The following is a 7845-nucleotide window of genomic DNA, read 5'->3' as shown; positions in this document are numbered from 1 at the left end:
TTAAAAAAATCCTTAAAAACTGAGCCTGAACAGCGATCCCTTTGATTTTGATTCAACATCATATATTTTGTGTATCTTAAGGAGAAAAAATTATAAATATATATATAAAGATTTATTTATTTGAAAGGCACAGCTATGAACAGAGAGGGAGAGGCAGAGAGAGAGAGAGAGAGAGAGAGAGAGAGAGAGAATGAATGAGAATCTTCTATCCATTGGGTAAGCCACCAGGAAGTGAACCAGTGGATTCAAGACCAATCCTCCCTCCCTCCCTCCCTTTCTCTCTCTTTTTATCTCTCTTTCTCCTGAGATTTAAAACAGTTTTGAGATCCATAGAGTACATGGAGATATGATAGTCATAATAGGAATATTTACTTTTCTGTTATTAGATGTTAATTTAAATTAGGTAGTTCTATTTACAATTATCTTTATAATTAGTCCTTTTTCCATTTAGTTACAGAATCATGAATGAATTTTTCTCATAAATTTTATTGTACTATTCTTGTGTATGTGTAATGTTATGTACTGTACTATATGTTGTGTTGACTACTAGATGGAATGTAGTTTTAGTTCTTTATCTGTATTTTGTCAATTCCAAGAAACATATAATACATATACATATATATGTGTGTGTGTATTAAGCTCACTAATTTGATGAGTTAATGTCTTAAATTTCAATTTTATTAAATTTGCTGTATCATTTTCCATTCTCTTCCTTTGTGTCATTTTTGATGTTTAGTATGGCCACTGACAGGAGTGATGTTACAAGGACACACAAGTTTGGCACATCATCCTTGTGTAATGCACAAAATAAAGTTTTGGTCATTAAAGTATCAGAAATAATGCCTTTTATGTACTAAGAATAAAGAGTTGGAAATGTTTAATGATTTTAGGTGTTTAAGGAGTAAATATATTCTGTTCATGCAGGACTAAGAGTCTTTAACTTTTATTCTTTCATTGGAACCAATATTATAAATATATTGAGTAAAATGCTCATAAAAATGATAGCTTTATTGAGGACTTACATTGTACTACATACTACACTAAGCACTTTATATACATTTATGTTCTTTATTATTCCTAATTCCATTTTGTCATATAAACTACTAATTGTCTTAATTTTGGGGAAATTGAAGAAAACGTATTTTTAAAATTTTATTAGAGAGGCAGTCAGAGAAAGAGACAGAGAAAGCCCCTTTCCACTGGTTCACTCTCAAAATGCCCACAGAAGCCAGAGACCAGGAACTCCATCCAGGTCTCCCACATGGATGGCAAGTATATAACCACTTCAGCCATCACCTGTTGTGTCCCAGGGTGTGCACCAACACAAAATTGTAAGTGAGAATGGACCTAGGACCCAAACCCCACCACTTTGTTATGAGATGCAGATATCCCAACCTCTGTCTCAACTGCTAGGCCAAATGTTCTCCTCAAGCATGTGTTTAGATCCGTCTTGCCTGTGCCTTAGCTTTTAATCATGATGGTCCTGCTTCCTGGTTTTTTTTAAACTGAATGTGACAGTTTAATTTTACCATTTCAGTAATGTTTTTGCTTGGGGGTGCGGAAAAATCTTTAAAGTTGAACCAGGGATCATTCAAAGCATTTTTATGCTCCTTAAAATCTTAAACCACTGTATGTGTATGTGTATGTATCTGTTTTTGTGTACATCTGTGCATCTATCCATCCATTGTCCATCTGTTTATCTGTGCTGGACATATTTGTATTATATTTCAGAATTTTCCACTTTTCATTTGTCATTGATTTCTTATTTTCTTAGGGTCAGAAATGATAGTTTGTAAGATTTCAGTCTTTGAAATATATTGATATTGGGGGCCGGTGCTGTGGCCTGGAGTGCCTGCATCCCATATGGGCACCGATTCGAGTCCTGGCTCCTCTGCTTCTGATTCAGCTCTCTGCTGTGGCCTGGGAAGGCAGTGGAGGATGCCCCAGGTCCTTGGGCCCCTGCACACATGTGGGAGACCTGGAGGAGTCCCCTGGCTCCTGCCTTTGGATCGGCACAGCTCTGGCCATTGCAGCCAATTGAGGAATGAACCATCGGGTGGAAGACTCTCTCTCTCTCTGCCTCTCCTCTCTCTGTGTAACTCTGACTTTTAAATAAATAAATAAATCTTAAAAAAAAAAAGAAATACCTTGATACTGACTGTGCCCATACCACCCTGAATGCCGCTTCCAATCTTGTCTGAAATATATAGACACTTACTTTGTGGTCTAACATATTATCTGTACTGAGAATATCCCATATTCAATTGATTTATTTACATATTCTTATTTTGTTTGCTGATGTTTTCTTTCTTTCTTTCTTTTCTTTTTTTTTTTTTTGACAGGCAGAGTGGACAGTGAGAGAGAGAGACAGAGAGAAAGGTCTTCCTTTGCCGTTGGTTCACCCTCCAATGGCCGCCGCGGCCAGAGTGCTGAGGCCGGCACACCGCGCTGATCCGATGGCAGGAGCCAGGAGCCAGGTGCTTTTCCTGGTCTCCCATGGGGTGCAGGGCCCAAGCACCTGGGCCATCCTCCACTGCACTCCCTGGCCACAGCAGAGGGCTGGCCTGGAAGAGGGGCAACCGGGACAGAATCCGGTGCCCTGACCGGGACTAGAACCCGGTGTGCCGGCGCCGCTAGGCGGAGGATTAGCCTAGTGAGCCGCGGCGCCGGCCCTTTTTTTTTTTTTTTTTTTTGACAGGCAGAGTTAGACAGTGAGAGAGAGAGAGAGAGAGACAGAGAGAAAGTTCTTCCTTCTGTTGGTTCACCTCCCAAATGGCCACCATGGCCAGCACTCTGTGGCTGGTGCGCCACACGGATCTGAAGCCAGGAGGCAGGTGCTTCCTCCTGGTTTCCCATGCAGGTGCAGGGCCCATTGCTGGTGTTTTCTATATACAGGGGGACTTGAAAAGTTTCTGGAAAAAGTTAATTAAAAGGTAATTCCATTGTAGTGCAAAAACGTTTAAATCCATCCATAGTTCTTCACATAATATGAAGTTCTTGAAGACCCTGTATTCACACAGATCTGATCATTTATAGTGTTGGGCAGAGTTGTTGAAGAGTATAGTAGTCCATTTGTTAGTGACTTCCCTAACTATTTTTGAAAATACTTACTCATTGTGATATGTAGTGACTGAGGTCATTGTTTCTTGTGTTTAACAGAGATATTCTTGAATGTCAGGAGCTATTAAGAGCAACAGCAATCACAACAACAACAAAACCCTAGTACTGGAAAACCAAGTGGCACCATGTCTTTGTAGGCTGTGCTGCCAGAGTCCTTAAACATTTGCTCAGGCTTGCACTCCTTCCTGCTGGGGAAGCTGTCTTCTCTGTTTCTTTCTGATCATGCATATTCCTCTGAAAGGCACATGGCCTTCTGCATTCTCCCACGTATATGAGTCCTTTTGAATGTCCTAATTTCCCAGAGAAACTCTCACTAGCTTTTGCTCCCAGGCATTGGGTTGGTCTATTTTGTGTTTCACTTGCAATCTTTTGCCCCAGGCATCCTTGGGCTCTTAGTTTGCCTTGCAGTATGTTCCAGTAATGCCTGATGCTTTCTTCTAAGTTGCCTAAACAAAGAGAAATGCCTTTTTGGTTACTCCTTCAGGTTGCCCCTGACCAGGTTCAAGCAGATGTGCACAACAACTTACAAAATGATCTGCTGTGCTCTGTCCGGAACCAGGTACCAGACTCCCAAGCTGGGTGTGTGAGCTTCCCTCTTGAAGACTGCTACAGCCAAGGGACTGAGTGAGCTAAGGGCAAGTAAAAAATGCCACAGAATTTCCAAGTTCTCTTTTTCTTGATTCTATATTCATTAGACTTTTTTAAATCTTTGACTGTTTCTCAGAGTTTTGACACAGTTTGCTTGATTAATTGCTTGTCTTTCAGTGTTTCTATGGGAGGACAAGTACTTGGAGTTTCATACTCTGAAACTTTTTGCTGATGTCAGCCTGCTGTCTTTTTTAAAAAACTAATTCTGTTTATTATTTAAAAGGAATTACACGATGCTTTCTAAAATTAAAATGGCCTACCCAAAAGCGTTTTTTATTTAAAATATTTCACTAGATTTCTGTTTTATATCTGACCTTTCTTCATCTAAAAGAGAAAAATTTAAAATGTTAGACAACTAATTATGAACACTAAAACATAAGAATGCAGATAAACTAATACACTCAATGGGAAATTACAAAATTCACAAATTTCACATCTTGACCTTAGCACTCTCTTAAAATCTAATGGGTACTGCTGAAATTTTAGCATAAATAGTTAGCCTATGAAGGTTTACGGTTACTCTGATTCCTAAAATGAGGTGATGTCCCTCTTTTCACTACTGATGTATTTATGTCAGCATAAGAATATACTTTTCTCATAGATTTCTTGAAGTCATTCACTTAATTAGGGATTTTATCATTTTTTCTCATACAAAACAAAAATATTTTAATACCTTTAAATTCCAAATTTTTCTTTAAAATCATTCATGAAAAAGTCAGAATTAACACCTCAATTAGTCAAGCATCAGGAAACTACATTACACCTATTTAATGTGCAAAGAGACATTTTTTCACGTCATTTTCTTCTGATGTCCGTTCCAGAATCACAGACTCTTGCTTCTCTACACTTCCACCCATCATTTCTGCAGATCATGAAAACTGAATTTGTTGAACACCAGCAAGCTGTTGATATGATGTTGTATAAACCATAACATTGTGTTGCTGACCATCCGCAGCTATTAAGCCAGCTGGTAACTGGTTAGTGAATGCCTCCTCTGTAAGTAAGCTCTTCTCTTAGTCCTTCTGTAGTTGTGACTGCTCCACCAAATCCTTTCTCTCTCAATTTCTGAAGGTACAATTTCAGAGGTTCCACATAACTGGCAAAGCCCAAGGTGGACATGGCAAAGAGAATGTCTTCTCCATTGATTGTCTTCTGTTTCTCTTTCACTTGCTTCAGATGCTATAAAGCTAAGAACTCACTTACACATTCTTGAACACATTCTTTGGCATCCGTTGCAATCTTTCCTGTTTGAGGTGTGGCATTCTTCATTATCCTAGCCACATTTGCAATTGGAAGATATATTTCTTCTTGAGAAGCATCTGTGGTAGAACTGTCACCGTCCATTGCCATGAAATACTGTCAGAACCGTGGTGTCAGTGGTGCTCAGAGCACCTTTTTAAAAAGGTGTCTAATCTTTGCTCAATTCCAACCCATGTTTAAAGCATCTTGTTCTAGTACTTCGGGCGAGATAACGATTTTCGAGTGCTCTGTAATTCTTTGTTCTCCCAGACTACTGCTCCGTAAGCCCCTGCCTATCCTCCTGCCTCCCACCAGCGATGATCAAAACCTTAGTGCAATCCGAACGGCTTCCTTCCCACCTTCCGGGCAAGTCCAGGGACCACAAGCCACCAGATGACTGCATTCTTTACGTGCAAACCAGACTGCAGGACACCAACGCCATTCCTGCCTCCCGGGGACCTCGCCGCCTCCCCACGCAGGTGCGCGGGTTGCCCGAGGCCCCTCGGCCGAGCCCGCCGACCTGTCAGCCCCGTTCGTGCTGCGCAGACACCCGATGGCCCAGCCAGCCCGGACCTGGCACCCAACGCCCGTCTCCCGCCCGCCGCGCGGCGCCAGAGTGCGCAGGCGGACAAGGAGGCCGGACTCGGCCAGGACCCCGCGGACCCAGGAGCCGGCGGGCGGGGGGTGCTCCGCGGGGCCCGCGCGGCTGCAGAAGCCGAGGGGGCAGGGTCGGGGCGGCGGCGGGGACCCGGGCCGCCTCCCCCGCTAGCCGGCCTGCTCCCCGCACAAAATGGAGCCAGCCCAGGGCGCCACCGAGAGGGACCCCGACCGTGCCCCGCCGGCAGCCCTCTTCTGCCTCGGACTGGGAGTTCAAGGGTGGTGAGCGGGAGGCGGCCTGGCCTCTGTACCGCCCTCCTCGTTCGGCGCACAAAGAGCCGCGCTGCAGCCTCGCAGGCGCCGGCCCGGCCCAGGTCCAGGTGCGGGCGGGCGGGTGGGAGGGTAGTGCCCAGGCCAAGGCGGCATTGGCTGCGGGGATGGTGCTGGGACGGTTTTAACTAAAACACTGTAGTTAATTTAATTAAAGGACGGAAATCCTTTAGGATCTTTACACCACCCACCTGTGACTGTTTTCGTCTTCGTTTGAACCAAGTCATTTTTCTCTTCGAATTGTTACTTATCATACATAATTGGTGATGGTCCTCTAACAGTTCAGAGACTATGTCTTATTTTTCTATTAGATTTCAGAATTCATAGCTAGTGTGAAGTGATGTGTAACACCCAGTGTTTTCAGATGTAAACTGAAGGCACGTTTGAGTAGGTGCTCTTATTGTATAGTGTTGTTCTGGCTGTTTTTAGCTTAGCCTAGAAGCAGACAGATGTTTGTGCATAAAACAGACTGCAGAAACCTATTGTATACCTTTCTTTACCATGATTTCAAACTGCACTGATAAAACCTGTAGATGCCCTGAGCTAAACTTCAGAAGAGGAGTCTGAATGCCATTCACTCTGTTAAAAGCATGTTAGAAATGACTTGTAAAATATTGTGTTTTCTCTTCTTATTTAAGCCAAGGCAATTTACTAACATGTATTTTTCAAATTAGCTAATATACTTCAATTATGAATGTTATAAATTCACTTTGTAATGTTGTTTAACAGTTAACATTATGTAAATTTCAAACTTTTCTTGCCCTAAGTAATTGGTGAACTGTTTCTTTAGATAGAAAATGTATTGTGTTTTTACATATATGGTGACATCTAATACGTATAGTATATATTATTTATGCATGTATTTAAAATGCATAAAGAACCATATCCAGATTATTTTAGTGGCTAGTTTACATTACTTATTGATATACCTCTAAAATTACAGTTGTATCCTAGAAACTTACTGTCAGTTAAATTATTACTCAAACAAATGAAATGTGTTAGCTTAAAACATTTTTAGATATTGGTACTGTTTGATCATTTAAAGCTCCTTAGGTAAAGTATGATTGGAAAACATCCTGAGCATTCTTGTTACAGTTATGGCTGCCTGGCAACTTAGTTCAAAATCAGAATAGCAATGAAAAGCATCGTAGTAAACTCCCTCGCACCCTTTATTGTTATTTTTGGGCAACACTACACATATGTTCTGGTGAATGTATTATCATTACGTTTATTTAAATCCTTGATAAAATCATTACTTATTTTATTTTGCTTACCTAGAAATTAGATTCAGAGGTAAAGCAGCCTTTGTTTGTAATTATTAGTTGGTATTCTCTTGTGTCACCAAATGTGTTATGGGGAATGGGGAGAGTACCACTCAGAGACTGAATTTGGGTAGAACTTTATTGATGAGTTGCAGACTGACCAGCCAGGGACACAGTACAGACTTGGGAGCCACACTGTGTTGCTGGTTCCCTGTCTAGCAAGACTTATATGGGGCAAAATCACAATGTAGGTGGCAGGGTTCGGTTACAATTTTCTGGTGTAATAAGTAGGGGTTTTCAACTATGTTTGCATGAGCTAATGACATTTCTTGGAATTGGCAAGGTTACAGAGGAACTGGCTGTCTTTCAGCTAGGATGTGGTTAGGCAATAGGACATTTCACAGGGTACATGCAACATAGAATTTTTTTCTTAACTGCATGGGTGGGGGTAGGTCACTTCTTGGTCATAAGTATTCAACATGGCATTTGTCCTGCTCTCTCTGACATATGTTTTTATCATGTAACAGCTTAGATGAAATATGGAGCTTTCTGTCTGTTTTTGACTTCTCCTGGTTACCATTATTAATCCCCTCCAAATGTTTCACACAAATGAAAACTCTACAGGATTTAGCCCATTGTATGTACAATT

The 7845-nt window shown here is 41.5% G+C and overlaps 2 pseudogenes; one reads left to right on the top strand and one right to left on the bottom strand.

Moving 5' to 3' along the window:
- LOC127488998 (nucleus accumbens-associated protein 1 pseudogene) overlaps positions 1–7845 on the top strand; it is a 95723-nt pseudogene that overhangs the window by 56305 nt on the left and 31573 nt on the right.
- LOC138848394 (nuclear transcription factor Y subunit beta-like) lies at positions 2700–5721 on the bottom strand (annotated as a pseudogene).

Source organism: Oryctolagus cuniculus, unplaced genomic scaffold, assembly GCF_964237555.1.
Source record: "Oryctolagus cuniculus unplaced genomic scaffold, mOryCun1.1 SCAFFOLD_57, whole genome shotgun sequence".
Classification (NCBI taxonomy): Eukaryota; Metazoa; Chordata; class Mammalia; order Lagomorpha; family Leporidae; genus Oryctolagus; species Oryctolagus cuniculus.
This window is presented reverse-complemented; position numbering and strand designations above follow the sequence as displayed.